Genomic DNA, 18,366 nt, shown 5'->3' with positions numbered 1-18,366 from the left:
AGCGTAATATGCAATTATAAAATGTACTGGTGGGTTCTATTTTGGCCTTGAGTTCTCCCATCACTAAAGAACTTGCTATAACCCTTAACCAGGGTGGCTAAGGGCACAGTGTGGCTCTCAACTGCTCTGCTGTCCCTTGAACTGTTTTTTTCTCTGGGCCATCTTCTTGTATTTCAAGTTTCAATCATTTTGTGAATTTTAAAAAATTACCAGGCTGGGCATGGTGACTTGGGCCTGTTATAATCCCAGCACCGTGGGTGGCTGAGGTGGGAGAATCACTTGAGCCCAAGAGTTCAAGACCAGCCTGGGCCACCTAGTGGGACCCCATCTCTACAAAAAATAAATTTAAAAAAATAGCCAGGCATGGTGGCGTGTACCTGTAGTCCCAGCTACTGGGGAGAGGGAGTGACAGGGTCTAGGGCTCGAGGATCACTTGAGCCCAGGAGGTCGAAGCTATAGTGAGCCATGATTTTGCCATTGCACTGTAGCCTGAGTGACAGACTGAGGTCCTGTCTCAAAAAATAGAACAAAATAAAACAAATCAATTCACAGGCACTACTTACTGAGACTGATTTAACTGGTCTAAAGGGGAGCCCAGGAATCAGTATTTTTAAAAAATGCATGTAAATAACTTCTGATATAAACTTTTGCTTATTAGCCTGGTGAATGTCTTTGTATTGCCATTTCTTACCTGAGAGCTTTTTTTTCTTTTTCTTTTTCTTTTTTCTTTTTTCTTTTCTTTTTTTTTTTTTTTTGAGACAGAGTCTTGCTCTGTTGCCCAGACTGGAGTGCAGTGGTACAATCTCAGCTCACTGCAACCTCCACCTCCCAGGCTCAAGCAATTCTCCTGCCTCAGCCTCCTGCATAGCTGGAGCTACAGGTGAGCACCACCACACCCAGCTAATTTTTGTATTTTTACTAGAGGTGGGGTTTCACCATGTTGGCCAGGCTGGTCTTGAACCTTGGCCTTCCTGAGTGCTGGGATTACAGGTGTGAGCCACTGTATCTGGCCTTGGAGAGCATAATTTGTATTCCCTAGCAGCTGTTTTTATTGTTTTTCTTATGGTCTTCAAAGATGTATTGAACTTAGAAAACCTTTTGGCTCCTACGAAGAAGCTATTACTGCTTGGTGGAGTCCTGTCTAAAAACGGACTCTCTGTTTACAGTGCCCCATGCATTCCCTGTCCTGTGAACCACAACTACAGATCCTCCTTATAACACTGCTCAGAATATAAAGCTTAATTACTCTACCCCTAAAATCTTGCAGATTGCAAGAGGCTATAAGCTACTGGTATAGTGTAAAGATCAAGGGATCTTGTGTGGTATTATGACAACTACTTCCATTTATATGTGATGTTCACTTTATACACATATTTGTACATTAGTGGAAGGGGGTCTTAAAAATCTCATCTGACCTTTAGTTAGACTCTAATAAGAAGTGGTTAAGAGATTGACGTATGGGCCAGGTGCTCAAAAAAAAAAAAAAAAACAAGGAAAAATTAATAATTTTTAAAAAGTTTAAAAGAAAAAAAAAGAGAGGCTGGGCACAGTGGCTCACAGCCTGTAATTCCAGCACTTTGGGAGACTGAGGCAGGCAGATCACGAGGTCAGAAGTTCGAGACTAGCCTAACCAACATGGAGAAACCCCATCTCTACTAAAAATACAAAATTAGCTGGGCGGGGTGGTGCATGCCTGTAATTCCTGCTACTTGGGAGGCTGAGGCAGGAGAATCCCTTGAACCTGGGAGGTGAAGGTTGCTGTGAGCTGAGATTGGGCCATTACACTCCAGTCTGGGCAACAAGAGTGAAACTCCATCTCAAAAAAAAAAAAGAGAAAAAAAAAAGAGAGAGATTGATGCATTGCAAAACCAAGGCTGGGAGTTCAGGCCCCAGAGAATAACCAGGTCTAGAACTCACGTCTTTTGAAGCGAATTGCCTTTTTGCTTCACCCTCTGCCTAACTTAATGATATCTTTCACAGCCTTTCCTCTTCATTCACACCACCACCTTCCTAGTTCAAGTCATAATTTTAATTCCTAAATTACTGTGCTGGCCATGGAAGGAGAAAAACTGTAAGAAACTACATCAAAATGTCATCTGTGGTTGGTAGACATCTGATTTTAATTTTTTTGTATCTGCTGTTCTGAGATGTATAGATTTTACATAATAAACAAGTTTTACTTTCCTAAATGAAGAGCACATGTCATTACTGGAATAGCCTACAGCTGGTATCTGAGTGAAGATGTCCATTATACAACCCACCTGTGCCTAGCTGTCAGCGTTGCCTTCCTAAAATGTGTTCTCCAGGCCCCCGCTTAAACCCTCAGGGTGTCCTGGAATTTCAGTCAGAACCCAGACCCACCCTTCCGCCTATCTCCTTATCTCCAGCCACACCCAACCTAACCCTCCCTGCCTGGCAGGCTAGCATCCTCCTTGTCCTGGGACCACAGGAGCTCCATTCAGTTCCTTTGCTGCTACTCTTCTCTATACAGAGAACCTCATGCTCTTTCTCCTTTCTCCTTTACCTCTCCAGACGTTATCTTTTGAAGCTCAGCTAGTCTACGGCCATACCACCCTGAACGCTCCCTATCTCATCCGAAGCTCAGGTCAAGTCCTTCCTTCTTCAGGTCACCTTTGTCACCTTTTTTTAATTTGCATCAGGAATGACAAATAGGTTTCATTTTATATAAACCAAGTCCATGCCATTGAAAATGGCTGCATAGAGAATTACTATTTTAGTTATTCATTCCAGAGTCTTACTCTGTCACTCAGGCTGGAGTGCACTGCTATGATCATGGCTCACTGTAGCCTCTGCTTCCTGGGCTCAAACGATCCTCCTGCCTCAGCCTCCTGAGTAGCTGGGACTACAGTCATGCACTACCATGCCCAGTTAATTTTGTTTACTTTTTTTTTTTTTTTTTTTTGAGACAGAGTCTCACTCTACCTCCCAGGCTGGAATGCAGTGGCACGAGTTCGGCTCACTGCATACTCTACCTCCTGGGTTCAAGTGATTCTCCTGCCTCAGCTTCCGGAGTAGCTGGGATGACAGGTGCATGCCACCACACCCAGCTAACTTTCTGTATTTTTAGTAGACAGGCTTTCACCTGTTGGCCCAGATGGTCTCAATCTCCTGACCTTGTGATCCGCCCACCTCAGCCTCCCAAAGTGCTGGGATTATGGGCGTCAGCCACCACTCCCAGCCTTGTTTACTTTTTGTAGAGACAGGTCTCACCATGTTGCCCAGGCTGGTCTCAAACTCCTGGCTCCAAGGATCCTCCCACTTCAGCCTCCCAAGGTGCTAGGGTGGCAGGTGTGAGTCCACCATGCCCAGCCTTGCATGGAGAATTCTGAAAGCCTGTCCATGTTCAGAGGAAAAAGAGTACTGTGATTATAGTGGTTTTTGCAATAGGCACAAAAAGGAAAAGTGACAGAATGAATGTGGCATATTTTTCATCTAGATTTATAATAATTCTTTTATACCTGTTATGTCCAGTACAGCAGCCCCTAGCCACATGTGACTATTTATATTTAGATTAAAAAGAAGAAAAATAATAATTTAAATTAATTAAAATTAAATACAGAAGATTCTCCACCTAGAATGTTTAAACTTCAGGATCAGCTAGGCACAGTGGCTCATGCCTATAATCCTGGAACTTTGGGAGGCCAAGGTGGGTGGATCACCTGAGGTCGGGAATTCAAGACCAGGCTGGCCAACAAGGCGAACCCCATCTCTACTAAAAACACAAAAATTAGTCAGGTGTGGTGGCGGGTGACTGTAGTCTCAGCCACTCAGGAGACTGAGATAGGAGAATCACTTGAACCCGGGAGGCAGAGGTTGCAGTGAGCCAAGGTCGCACCATTGCACTCCAGCCTGGGTGATAGAGTGAGACTCCATCTCAAAAAAAAAAGAAAAAGAAGAAGAAAAAGGATCTAATATTCTTTTTTTTTGGGGGGGGGTGTTCACCATATTGGTCAGGCTGAACTCGAACTCCTGACCTCAGGTGATCCGCCCGCCTCAGCCTCCCAAAGTGCTGGGATTATTAAGTGTGAGCTACCTCGCCCAGCTAGGATCTGATATTCTTAAAATGCCTCACGAAATTGATTGATTGATTGATTGATTGAGACAGAGTCTCGCTCTGTCACCCAGGCTGGAGTACAGTGGTGTGATCTCGGCTCACAGCAACCTCCACCTCCAGGGTTCAAGTGATTTCCCTGTCAAAGTTTCCCGAGTAGCTGGGATTACTGGGGTGTGCCACCACACCTGGCTAATTTTTGTACTTTTAGTAGAGATGGGGTTTTGCCATGCTGGCCAGGCTGGTCTCAAACTCTTGACCTCAGGTCTCCCAACGTGCTGGGATTATGGTGGCTCCTGTTTTAGCTATGTAGTTATATAACAATGCAAGAAAGAATATATTTGTTGTGTGTGTGTGCCTTGTTTTCTCAGTGAGAGACCAAAAGGTTTCTATGGGCAGTAATCTTTGCTTACACTTATTTTGTAACCTTAGTGCACCTAGCCAGTGCTGGGTATAGAAGAAATACTTCATAAGTATTTGTTGACTTGAGTTTTTAGTACTTAATTGGCAGTGTATCATAAAGTGTATGAATTTTGAAATAGGAAACAAAGTTTCTGGCCCCTTCTCTTCTGCCAGCTAGCATGTGACTTAGGATATCTCATTTAAGTGAAGCAGGTCAGTTTCCTCAAGGGCAAACGGTTGTAGACTGGACTATACTGAAAGATTCTTCCAGGGGGAATTTTGTGCTACCTATGGAGTATTCACATTTGTTTATTTATTTATTTATGAGACAGAGTCTCGCTCTGTCGCCTAGGCGGGAGTGCACTGGCACAGTCTGGGCTCACTGCGACCTCTGCCTCCCGGGTTCAAGCAATTCTCCTGCCTCAACCTTCCAAGTAGCTGGAATTACAGGCGCCCACCACTATGTTCTGCGAATTTTTTATATTTTTAGTAGAGACAGGGTTTCAAGGTGTTGGTTAGGCTGGTTTTGAACTCCTGACCTCGTGATCTGCCCACCTTCCAAAGTGCTAGGATTACAGGCATGAGCCACTGTGCCAGGCCAAGTATTTACTTTTAAATACAAATGTACACAACCCCCTACACACAGAATGAAAAGTAGCAGGTTAAAAAATATTCTAGCTTATTTTAAACTTCATTTATCTTGGGAATTCAAGACCATCCTGGCCAACGTGGTGAAACCCCATCTCTACTAAAAATATAAAAAAAATTATCTGGGCGTGATCTCAGATACTTGGGAGACTGAGGCAGGAGGATCGCTTGAATCTGGGAGGCAGAGGTTGCAGTGAGCCTAGGTCATGACACTGCACTCTAGCCTGGGCAACAGAGCTAGATTCCGTCTAAAAAAAAGAAAAAAAAGAAAAGAAAGAAATTAGCCAGGCGTGGTAGTGTACACATGCCTGTAGTCCTGGCTACTTGGGAGGCTGAGGTGGGAGGATGATTGAACCCAGGAGGTAGAGGTTGCAGTGAGCCAAGATCACACCACTATACTCCAGCCTGGCAGCCTGGGCAAGAGAGAGACTTTGTCTCAAAAAAAAAAAAAAGAGAAAACCAACAACTTCATTTATGTAATTTTCCAAAGATATAAGCCTAGCATTTCAGGGTTAAATTCTCTGCCATAGCTATAGCTGACTTGGGCAAGTCAGATGGACAGTTAGTTGCCTTCGTCAAATCTCGCCAAGGTCTTACACCATCTTCAGTCTCACTGCATGCAGCAGTCACCAGGTGATGCTGCCCCCGCTTTGCCATGGCTCTAACTGAGGCATCAGTAAACTGTGGTCTGTTGTCTGTTTATGTATGGCCCTCTAGCTAATGGTTTTTACATTTTTAAAGGGTTGCAAAAAAAAAAAAAAAAAAGCAGCAGCAGCATACTGGGCAACATAGTGAGACCCTGTCTCTACCTAAAATGAAAAAATTAGCCAAATGTAGTGAGGCACCCCTGTAGTTAGTCTACTCAGGAGGCCGAGGCAGGAGGATCCCTGGAGCCAGGGAGGTTGAGGCTTCAGTGAGCTGTTATGGCACCACTGCACTCCAGCCTGGGTAACAGAGGGAGATCCTGTCTCGAAGGGAAAAAAAAAAAAAAAAAGAAAAGAAAAATATGTAACAGAAACCACTTGGCTTGCAAAGCCTATGGTATATACTTAGCTCATGACAGAAAAGTTTGCCATCCCCTGCACTAAGTGACTTTCCTGTACAGACCCAACTACTTTTTAAGGCAAATCATTTTCTGAAGTGTTATAAGGTCCTGGGACTCAAACACCATGGAATTAGACTCCATGTTCTCTATGTTTTAGAAAGAACTCTGAGGGCTGCACACGGTGGCTGACACCTGTAATCCCAGCACTTTGGGAGGCTGAGGTGGGTGGATCACCTGAGGTTAGGAGTTTGAGAGCAGCCTGGCCAACATGGCGAAACCCTGTTTCTACTAATAATACAAAGAAGAAAAAGAAATTAGCCAGGCATGGTGGCACATGCCTGTAATCCCAGTTACTTGGGAGGTTGAGGCAGGAGAATTGCTCCAACCGAGTAGGTGGAGGTTGCAGAGAGCTGAGATTGCACCATTGCTCTCCAGCCTCGGCAACAAGAGTGAAACTCTGTCTCCAAAAAAAAAAAAAAAATTGAAATAACTCTGAAGACAGGGAAGAGCTGCTAGGCTGGCAGGGAGTAGACAGGGATGGCAGGGAGTAGACGGGGACCCTCGGCTTGGTCAGCTTCATACTGGAATACTACAAAGCAGGCAGGGCCCTGTGTTCTGAAAGCAGAAAGCGAGTGCTTGGATCCAGAGTCTGTGTGTTCTGGTCTTGGCTTTGGGAATTTGATGAGTCACAGTTTCTGGCTGTGTCCTCCTTGACTTAACAGCTTTCACAAGAATAAATCCTGAAGGCCCCATGAATGGGGAGAGCTGTGAGAGTCGTCATGTAAGGCCCATGCTTGCATTTCAGTTTGTCCTTCTTTTCCCTTTTCTTCTTGCTGCCTCTCCTTTCCACACTCCAGGGTTCTGGATTGAATGGGCAGCTAAAGGGACTGAAATGGAGAGGCAAGAGCTAGACTTCAGGGCTTAGGGCAGGGCTGGGCCGGTATCTGAATTCTGATAGCAGCACTGCCAGGCAGCCCCAGGGCAAATGCAAAGTTGATTGGTTTTTCTCAAGAACTCTTACTTTTCTTTCCGATGCTCACTGCCAGGTGTCCAAAGGCTCTGGAACTTCCCAAATCTTCTTTCTACTTAAGTCTATTTCCTAGGTTTGCCAAGCCTGGGCTTTTAAAATGCACCTCTTCTTAGTTACCTAACACTCCAGTTTTGGCATTTTCCCCATATTTATCGTTTTTTTTTTTTTTTTTTTTCCTTTTTTCTTCTCTCCTTGTCCCATTCTTTCCTCCAGGCTATTTTCAAAGTTCTGTGGCCCCTGGCTTCTGTATACACAACTGCCTTTAGAATATTCCCGTGTGCCTCACCTTAAAAAAATCCAAATTTACAAAACAAAATTATTTGAAAGGTAAATCTCCTTTTTGTTACAGAAATCTCACCAATATGAAAGACTGGCGTCTCTTTTTTTTATGTTTATTACTTTTTCTTTTTTTGAGACAGTCTCTCTGTAGCCCAGGCTGGAGTACAGTGAGGTGATCTGCAACCTCTGCCTCCTGGATTCAAGCAAGTCTCATTCCTCAGCCTCCCAAGTAGCTGGGGCTACAGGTGTGCCAATAGTTGCATTTTATACTAATATAGCTAATTTTTGTATTTTTAGTAGAGGCAGGGTTTTTCCATGTTGGCCAGGCTGGTTTCAAACTCCTGGCCTCAAGCAATGTGCCCATCTTGGCCTCCCAAAGTGCTGGGATTACAGGCCTGAGCCACCATGCCTGGCTGTTTATAACTTTCTACATTTCATTATAGCAAGTGGTAACTAGGGAGGCCCCCTAGTTGGGTGCAAGCAGATCCATTTTTGTATTTGCAGATCATGTAACACAGTGAAAGGCATAGCCTCACCTTCGTACTGGATCATAAAATACTTGACTTTCCCTATTTTGTTTACTATCAAGCCTGAGCTCATTAAATATGTCCAGTGGCCTGGATCAGGATCATGTGAAAAACAGAACCTTGGCTTGCTTACAACAATGTTTGCATTTGTTTTGGTTGGTACAGCTTCATTTGGAGAAATTCTCACCTTATTCTCAAGGATGATGGTAGCGCAGTACTAGGCTCCCTGTGGCTTTTCATTCATAGTAATGAGCATTAGCCGAGTGTGCACCTGTAGTCCTAGGTACTCAGGAGGCTGAAGCAGGAGGATTCCTTGAGCCCAGGAGGTCTAGGCTGCAGTGAGCTTAGCAGTGTCTGTGGACCTTTGCTGCATTCTTGAATTCCCAGCCTGGAACTATGCTGTTGTCCAGGAAAGCATACATGAGAAAAGAATTTCCAGCCCGGAACTATGCCGAATGCCCAGGAAAGCATTCATGAGAAAAGCCTGTTCTGAGTCCTAATACCAATGGCAGTTCTGGATAGAATTCCTTGAGACACAGCCAGGCGCGGTGGCTCACACCTGTAATCCCAGCACTTTGGGAGGCTAAGGCTAAGGCAGGCAGGTCACCTGAGTTTGGGAGTTGGAGACCAGCCTGACCAACATGGTGAAACCCCATCTGTACTAAAAATACAAAATTAGCCACGCGTGGTGGTGTGTGCCTGTAATCCCAGCTACTCAGGAGGCTGAGGCAGGAGAATCACTTGAACCCGGGTGGCAGAGGTTGCAGTGAGCCAAGATTGCGCCATTGCACTCCAGCCTGGGCAACAAGAGTGAAATGCCATCTCAAAAAAAACAAAAGACAATTCCGTGACACACACGGGACTTCCAGCCTTGGTTTTCATGGTCGCTCTGATAGCAGAAGACACAGCTGTGAAACAAACAAAAGATGAGCAACAGAAATGGATTGTGCTAAAGTGTGAGATGAAAATATGCAGAAAAGCCAACCATCTTTAGAAATCGCATTTATTCAGAGTTCAGTATGAGCCTAATAGTTACAAGCTGAGATGTTGGAGTCTGAATGGTGGATTCCGGTCTTGCTTTCCACCAATAATTAGCTTCACTTGACTTCTTTGGGTTTCCATTTCCTCATTTGTGAGAGAAAATACGGATCGCAAGAGTACTTGGCACTTAGGATTTTGGAGGATGTCGTATATGTCGAGAATTTAGCACTGTGTCTAGTACACAGCAGGTGCTTAATAAATGTTCGTATGAGTGTTTCAGCACATGTGGGAGGGACATAACCCAGTGCAGTGTTTCTCAAATCTTGGGGTCTCTGGACAGCTTCACAGACAGATAAAATGCAAGCACTCAATTAGCTACAACTACAGATAAGCAATAAATAATTTTTTAGTGTAAGTATTTACCAAATATTATATGGAACATATATATAAATATTTATTGCTTATCTGAAATTCAAGTTTAACTGGGCACCCTGAAGTTTTTTTTTTTAAGACGGTTTCACCATGTTGGTCAGGCTGGTCTTGAACTCCTGACCTCAGGTGATCTGCCCGCCTTGGCCTCCAAATTGCTTGGATTACAGGCGTGAGCCACCACGCCCGACCACCCTGAAGTTTTATTTGCTAAATCTGACAATGCTGTTTTACTTTTTTTTTTTTTTTTTTTTTGAGTCAGGGTTTACTCTGTCACCCAGGCTGGAGTGCAGTGGCGTGATGACAGCTCACTGCAGCTTCAACCTCCCAGGCTCAGGTAATCCTCCCACCTCAGCCTCCCGACTAGGTGGGATTTCAGGCAGCTGCCACCGTGCCCAGCTAATTTTTGTATTTTTAGTAGAGACTAAAGATTTCGCCATGTTGGCCAGGCTGGTCTCCAACTCCTGACCTCAGGTGATTCGCCTGTGTTGGCCTCCCAAAGTGCTGGGATTACCATGCCCAGCCCACCCTGGCTGATCTCGAACTCCCCAGCTCAAGATAGGAGGGCTGGGATTATAGGCATGAGCCACTGCGCCCAGCCCTGTTTTTATATTCTTAAAAATTATTAGTCAGGCGTGGTGGGTTACTTCATTCATTTTCTAGAAAATGTCTGCCGGATATTCAAGTCTAAATAATCATAGTTTGTTTTATCAAGTAGCTTAGGCTGTTCTCTCACAAGTGATGTTTCCTTATGACAGCAGTCGTAATTTAGTATACAGTAGAAGTCTTTATCATACTTTCTATTTCATCACACAGAATATTTTTAAAACATCTACTTGAGGCCGGGCGTGGTGGCTCATGCCTGTAATCCAAGCACTTTGGAGGCCAAGATGGGCGGATCACCTGAGGTTGGGAGTTCAAGACCAGCCTGACCAACATGGTGAAACCCTGTCTTTAAAAAAATAAAAAAAAATCTACTTGAGACTTGATAAAATAAATACTATAGGCTGGACATGGTAGCTCATGCCTGTAATCCCAGCATTTTTTGGAGGCTGAGGCAGGTGGAGTACCTGAGGTCAGGAGTTCAAGACCAGCACGGCCAACATGGTGAAACCTCATCTCTACAAAAATACAAAAAAATTAGCTGGGGATAATGGCAGGCACCTGTAATCTCAGCTGCATGGGAGGCTGAGGCAGGAGAATTGCTTGAACCCGAGAGTCGGAGGTTGTAGTGAGCTGAGATCGCACCACTGCACTCCAGCCTAGGTTGACAGAGCAAGACTCCACCTCAAAAAAAAAAAAAAAAAAAAAGCCACAATTACTAGTACACTTTGGTGACACTGCCTCTTACGGTGTTAGAAGTTTTAGCCACCATTACCTTTTTATCACTAGTACAGTGTCAATGCAGTGACAAAGGGAAATACATTAGTATTATTAAGAATGTTGGAGCCCCTCAGCGTTCCAGGGACCTCTCTTTGAGAACTGCTGGTCTAGTGGCTGATGTCCCCATGATAGACAGTACCAGACAGTGTAGAGTGATCTCCTATCTCCTTTTCCAGCTCCTCCTTCCTTGGACAGTTCGGGAAAACACCAAGGGCCCCTTGTCCCTTTCTTAGGCATCTGTTGAATTGGCTAGGTGATGAGCATTTCTTTTTCTTTTCTTTTTTTTTTTTTTTTTTATTTTTATTTTAGAAAATCAATTCTGATAATAGGTGATGAGCAGTTTCTGAGGTCACATTTATGGCACTCTTTCAAGCTCTGTAAAGGGGTTTGAGTATGATTCCTGGCCATTCCCAAGCCTTTGGAAGATTCTGGAAGATTTAGAAACTCCAAATTAAATCTCTACCTCTCCTTTCTCCTCTACTATTCCCTAGTGTCCAAGGGAGTGCAAAACTTTCAGAAGCTGAAGCTATTTTGCAGGTCAAATATATAGTAGCCTCAAAGATAGGCTAGAAATGGGCCCCTATAGCTGAAAGATGCTTTGGAATAGGCCTGGGGCGACAGAGCAGCACCGCCAGAGACGAATTATTCTGTCCTATTGCAGCTCTGCAGCTGGAAATTTTAGGAGTATACCTGCATGCTGGCATACCAAAAACAATAGAGTAAAAACTCCACTTAGAATTGCATGGCTGGAGGTAGGAAATGCTGTTGTAAGACATTTCTCTTGCACAGAATGCATAGTCCTTTCTCAGGGACACAGAATTGAGTCTCTGAGCAGCATGAGACTTTTATATGCCAAGTGCTGTATAGAACACAGGGAATTCTAATACAGCCTCTAGGGTTGAAAGTCAAATATCAAATTTGTGATCACACACACACACACAAAATGAACATAAAGGGCTTACCCAAAGTAGGGCAATCCATATTTTTTTGATTGGGTTTTATTGTCACAGGAGGGCTCCAGTAGTAAATAGAGTTCATCAGTAGATTTCTAAGTGAACTGTAGAGATTATCTTTTTTTTTTTTTTTCTTTTTTTAAAGACAGGGTTTTACCATGTTGGTCTTGAACTCTCGACCTCAGGTGATCCGCCCATCTTGGCCTCCAAAGTGCTTGGATTACAGGCGTGAGCCACCACACCCGGCCGAGATTATCTTAATTAGGGATAAGAGGGTAGGATGGAGGGAAGTGGAAGGGGAGGGTGAGGAGGCTAAGGTAAAAGGACTGAAGGAGAAAAACAGGGCTGAGGCAGACAGATCATGAGGTCAGGAGATCGAGGCCATCCTGGCTAACACGGTGAAACACCGTCTCCACTAAAAATAGAAAAAATTAGCTGGGTATGGCGGCACACACCTGTAGTCCCAGTTACTTGGAAGGTTGAGGCAGGAGAATCACTTGAACCTGGGAGGCGGAGGTTGCAGTGAGTCAAGATCCTGCCACTGCCCCCCAGCCTGGACGAAAAAGCAAAACGGGGTCTCTGGCTAACACGGTGAAAAAAGGCAGGGCTATACGGGTTCTGGGCAGAGAGTGGCAGAAAATACATGCAGGTGAATCTTTTTTTTTTTTTTTTTAAGACAAGATCTCACTCTGTTACCCAGGGTGGAGTACAGTGTTGTGACCTTGGCTCACTGTGGCCTCAACTTCCCGGTCCAGGCAATCATCCCACCTCAGCCTCCCAAGTAGGTGGCACCACGGGCACGTGCCACCATGCCTGGATAATTTTTTGTGTTTTTTATAGAGATGAGTGTCTCACTTTGTTACCCAGGTTGATCTTAAACTCTGGCCTCAAGTGATTCTCCTGCCTGGACCTCCCAGAGTACTGGGACTACAGGTGTGAGCCACCAGTCCTGCCCCGGATCTTGATTTAGGCCAAGCTTGTCCAGCCCGTGACATGTCCAGGATGGCTTTGAATGTGGCCCAACACAAATTCATAATCTTTCTTTGGGATTTTTTTTAAGCTCATCAGCTATCATTAGTATTAGTATATTTTATGTGGCCCAAGACAATTCTTCTTGCAATGTGACCAGGGAAGCCAAAAGATTGGACACCCCTGATTGGGCAGTAGACGGGTCCTAGGGTGAGTAGGCCACAGTGTGCATTATACCAGAGTGTGACTCAGGCAAAGAGCAAGGGCTCCAACTGGAACCTGCTTGGATTCTCAAGATCTGCTGTTGTTAGCTGTGTACTGTACCCTTAGGCAGCCTCTCTGAGTCTGTCCTCTTATCTGTCTGTTTAATTAAATGAAGTGTCATATATCAAATACCTGATTATTGTAGGCATTTGAGAAGCAATGTTTGCAGTTGGGCATGGTGGCTCTCTCCTGTAATCCCAGCACTTTGGGAGGCTGAGGTGGGCAGATCACTTGAGCTCAGGAGTTTGAGACCAGCCTGATGAACAAGGTGAAAACCCATCTCTACAATAAACAGCAAAATTAGCCTGGTTTGGCGTGCCTGTAGTCCCAGCTACTGGGGAGGCTGAGGCAGGAGAATCTCTCGAACCCAGGAGATGGAGGTTTCAGTGAGCCACGATGGTGCCACTGCACTCCAACCTGGGTGACAGAGCGAGACTTCATCTCAAAGAAAACAAAAGAAACAATGCTTGTTTTGTGGTGTGATCTGATGGCTAGCTTATTTGCTATCTGGGCTTTATAATCCCCTTTTCTCATCCTCATTCAAATATAAAAATAAAAAAAGCAAAGCAACTACCTTAAAACCCTAAATTCTGGCATTTGTTTATGTAGTGATCCGGGGGGATAGGTTGCAGGCCCCCCAGATTTTGGATGCTCAAGTCCCCTGTATAAAATGGTGTAGTATTTGCGTATAACCTACACATATCTTCCTGTATACTTTGAGACATCCTTAGATTACTTAGAATATATAATCCAATGGAAATGCTATGTAAGTCATCATTACACTGGATTGTTTAGGAATAATGACAAGAATGAGAAGTCTGTATATGTTTAGTACAGACACAACCACCTTTTCACATTTTTATTTTATTTTTTATTTTTTTTTAAGATGGGGTTTCAACATGATGGCCAGGCTGGTCTTGAACTCCTGACCTCAGGTGATCCACCCACCTCAGCCTCCCAAAGTGCTAGGATTACAGGCGTGAGCCACTGCACCTGGCCTCATTTTTAATTCTTTATGGGTACATGGTAGTGTATATATTTATGGGGTACATGAGATTTTTGAATATTTTTGATCTGTGATTGGTCGACTTCCGGGATGTGGAACTCACAGATACTGAGGGCTGATGGTACCTAGAATATACGCCACTGAAACACTGTTTGGGATTCAGATTTTGTGTCTTCAAACTTTTTTCCTTTTTTTTCGAACCTCTAAATGGAAGCACTTTCAAACTTTTCCCATCAAAATTTAAGTATATTCAGTTTTTTTTTTTTTTTAATTTAAGTATATTTTTGAACAGTAAGGCATCAGACTCCATGCCAGGGGGTGCAGAGGTGAGTGCTCTGGTGATCTAAAAAGCAGTTGAGGGCCAGGCATGGTGGCTTACGCCTGTAATCCCAACATTTTGGGAGGCTGAAGCGGGTGGATCATTTGAGGTCAGGAGTTTGAGACCAGCCTGACCAACGTGGCAAAACCCCGTCTCTACTATAAATACAAAGAAATTAGCCAGGCGTGGTGGTGCATGCTTATAATCCCATTTATAATCCCAGCTACTCAGGAGGCTGAGGCAGGAGTATCTCTTGAACCTGGGAGGTGGAGGTTGCAGTGAGCTGAGATTTCGCCACTGTACTCCAGCCTGGGTGACAGAGAGAGACTCCATCTCAAAAAGAAGAAGAAGAAAAAAAAAAGCAGTTGAGGACACACAAGTACCCTAGTGCAGAGTGGAATGAGACAGGTGAGCCAGGAGAGGTGCTCATGAGAGACGCCTGTGGTGGGAGTAATCACCCCCTAGCATGCAGGTGCGTCACTGGGGATTTACTTCTCTTGGGTTTGCCTAAAGAAGGGCACACAAGGGACAAGAGGTCAAGTGAGATAAACCTTAAAAATTAGAATAGGGGGCTGGTCCGTGCTAAGGGAGGAAGGAAGATGAGAAGCTTGATCTGAGAGGGAACTATGCCACAGGTGGCGGGGAGAGCAGGTTAGACCAGGTGGGGCCTTACTGCTCTGAGAGGAGGTGCTTTTGGAAGTCAGTGGCTTCAAGGAAGTCCTGGCCTGTCAGAAAAGGCCACCTCAGCCTGTGGTCTGTCAGCAATGGCTCTGTGACCTTGGGCTGTTGTTGAATCTTTCTGCATCTCTGAATCTGGAGAATAATAATATCTGTCTAACCCATCCACTGGGTTGTGTGATATGTCACATAAAATAGTAGAAGGAGAACTAGAATAATGAGGGCCGGGCGCAGTGGCTCATGCCTGTAATCCCAGCACTTTGGGAGGCCGAGGCAGGGGGATCACCTGAGGTCAGGCGTTCGAAACCAGCCTCACCAACATGGAGAAACCTCGTCTTTACTAAAATACAAAATTAGCCAGGCGAGGTGATGCATGCCTGTAATCCCAGCTGCTTGGGAGGCCGAGGCAGGAGAATCGCTTGAATCCGGGAGGCAGAGGTTGCAGTGAGCCTAGATCATGCCACTGCATTCCATTCTTGTTGCCTGGGCAACAAGAACGAAACTCTGTCTGAAAAAAAAAAAAAGTTGAAGGAGAACTAGAATGATGAGGCCTGGGTGCAGTGGCTCAGGCCTGCAATCCCAGCACTTTGGAAGGCTGAGGCGGGTGGATCGCCTGAGGCCAGGAGTTCGAGACCAGCCTGACCAACATGGTGAAACCCCCATCTCCACAAAAAATACAAAAATTAGCTGGGCGTGGTGGCACACACCTGTGATCCCAGCTGCTCGGGAGGCTGAGGCAGGAGAGTTGCTTGAACCCGGGAGGCGGAGGTTGCAGTGAGCCGAGATCACGCCAGTGCACTCCAGCCTCAGAGACAGAGTGACAATCTGTCTCAAAAAAAAAAAAAAAAGAAATAGAATGATGAGAATCATTGCCCTTCCCCATTATGATCATCTCAGGGAAACAAGGCAAGAAAGGAGACAGGAAGAGAGGGAAAAAAGAGAAAAAGCGAGGCCCGGATGAGGCATTAGGAGGCGGGTCAGCTCACTGTGATAGAGGGCAAGATGAGAAATGTTGTGAAAGCCAAAGGAGCTGACAGGCAGGGCTGGAGGGCGGGGAGGCCCCTTCGCCACGCCCCAGGCAGGCAGATAACACGGTCATTTATGGTACCCACCCTAATAGATTAGTCAGGCCCAGGAGAAGTGAGGTCAATTGCCCTTTAGTCCCAGACTAACCTGAAGCTTCTGCCACCTGAGGACATTGGGATGGAACCCAGCCACATAAGGTAGGAGACGAAAAAAATGACAAAACCCTTCTGACATTTTAAAACTGTAAAGAACTGCTCTGTGGCATTTTCTAGGCGCGTGGAGCTGGAGAGCTGTCAGTTCTTGGAAATAACTTCTGTGGTTCTAGACATTTGTACTTTATAGATGAGGAGACAGGCTCAGGGAGGCTAAGTTACTCCCTCAAGGTCACACAGCTGGAGTGTAGAAAACCATGATCTCAGTTCTAGCTTCAGTTTTGTTTTGTTTTGTTTTGTTCTACCCTAGCAGACATTTTAAAGGTAGGAAATGCAAAATTCTGAGCACTCTCAGGGATTGGAGGAAGGGGGTGGGGACAGAGAGCGGGTTATCTTACTTGCATAGCCTGTCTGTGAGTGTGATTCTGCAACCAAAGCCAATCCTGGCAGCTTCTCTAGACGGTCGGTCGTGGTCTCCTTTTAGCGAGTGGGCTTGACTGTAGCTAAGTAATTCTGCTTTCTCAGCCCCACTGTGCTCCAGAAGCACTGGGGTGCGTGCTGCTCGCATGGGCTCAAGACTAGGAATCTCCATAGGTAGTTTCTGTAAAACCAGGCAGACAGATGATCCCTGGGCACCTTCTCTTTATCTCGTTAACCCTGGTGGTACCAGGAGGCACCTGACATTCTGAGTGTGCTAATAGTTTGGTGCCAGCAAGTTTCTGTTATCCTCCAGTTGTAATTGTTAACTTGAATGGAATGCAAAACTTCTGGTTTGAAGCAGAGTTGGGTTTTAACTGTGAATAACTTGAAGGATATGGAAGATGCACCTTTGGTTATTGTGGAGGATGGTTTATGAGCACTTTTTTGAGTTGCATTTTCTCTGATAAATAGGAATACGTGGTCAACGTGGAGGTGCTACTGCATCTACCTATTCACCGGTGAACTCCACCCTTTATTAACTCTTGCCTTTGACAGGTTTTCAGTTCAGCAAGCCAAGACTTGTTGGAGGATTAGAACAATGAGCTTATCATAATGCCACCTTAAAAAAAAAAAAAGCTCTAATGCTTCCAGTGTTAAGGTTTATTTCTATGAGAGCTTCCTGCAACTCCGCCCTCACCTCCTGAAAGTTTGACATTTTTTTAACCCCCTTAGGGGAAGTGTGGAAATAGAGCCTTCTTGTTCATTTACATTATTGTACATTATTACATGATATCTTTTCACCATTATATTGTGTTCCCTCAATGGTGTTTGCTCTGAGGGTGGGACACAAGGCTGTTTAGTGTCTCGTAAAACATTTACCAAAAGCACTGAACCATGGTTTTGAAGGGCATTCCGTTGCCAGAGTGTGGGAGGAGAGAGCCAGCAGGGAAAGAGAGCACCAGGTGCTTAGCAGGTATGTGCTTCCTACTTTAGTATTTCTTCATATTAAAAATTTCAAATTGCATATGATTTGGGTTCCCTTCTGTGGAAGGGGCAGGAATGGTGAGGGGAGGATGGGGGCAAAAGAGATTTCTTTGCCAACTCTATTTTTCAGTGGCTCGGAGTCCCCGGATAATTGTAACCTTTAGCTTCCACCAAATGCTGTTTTTGGTTTTGCTAGAGGGACGTACGTGTATGTCATGGAGAGTAAGAGGAAAATCTACCTGTGCTTGAGGTTTTACAGTGGACTGAATCAGAAGTTATTAGCATTTGTTTTAGCAAAGTATTCAGAACCAGGTGCTGTGTTTCTTGGAGGCAATGTGTAATCTTGCAATTCGCACTTCTGTGAACTTGGGGATTCATTCCATTAAAGGTTTTGTTAAGTGGTGGTTCTGGTTTCATGAAAATGTGTGTAGACTTTCTCCCCCTACCCCACCCCCAATTCTGTTAAATTTAGACAAGGTAACAGCAAATTAAAGGTCAGGTTAAGCTGGGCGTGGTGGTTCACGCCTGTAACTCCAGCACTTTCGGAAGCCAAAGTAGGTGGATCACTTGAGGTCAGGAGTTCGAGACCAGCCTAGCCAACAAGGCGAAACCCTGTCTCTACTAAAAATACAAAAGTTAGCCAGGAATGATGGCTTCTGCCTGTAGTCCCAGCCACTCAGGAGGCTAAGGCAGAACAATCACTTGAATCCGGGAGACGGAGGTTGCAGTGAGCTGAGATTGCACCAGTGCACTCCAGCCTGGGTGACAGTAGGGAAACTCCGTCTCCTTCCTGGCCGCC

The 18,366-nt window shown here is 45.0% G+C and overlaps 1 protein-coding gene across 11 annotated transcripts in view; it reads left to right on the top strand.

The window, feature by feature from the left end:
• The window catches only part of RBM47 (RNA binding motif protein 47), a 204,471-nt gene that overhangs the window by 93,193 nt on the left and 92,912 nt on the right, over positions 1 to 18,366 (top strand). The window contains exon 1 of one of the 11 annotated variants that reach the window (XM_032274010.1): positions 15,808 to 16,208. The exons of 9 other annotated variants lie outside the window; for them this stretch is intronic. The gene's annotated coding sequence lies outside the window, so the exon portion shown is untranslated. Of the gene's footprint in view, positions 1 to 15,807; positions 17,557 to 18,366 lie in introns of those variants that run through there. One more of the 11 variants, XM_032274006.1, reaches the window with a different exon arrangement.

The sequence above is a fragment of the Sapajus apella genome, unplaced genomic scaffold (assembly GCF_009761245.1).
Source record: "Sapajus apella isolate SASKATOON/1434 unplaced genomic scaffold, GSC_monkey_1.0 scaffold5, whole genome shotgun sequence".
Lineage (NCBI taxonomy): Eukaryota > Metazoa > Chordata > Mammalia > Primates > Cebidae > Sapajus > Sapajus apella.
Note: the sequence above shows the minus strand (reverse complement) of the source record. Positions and strands in the feature narration are given on the sequence as shown.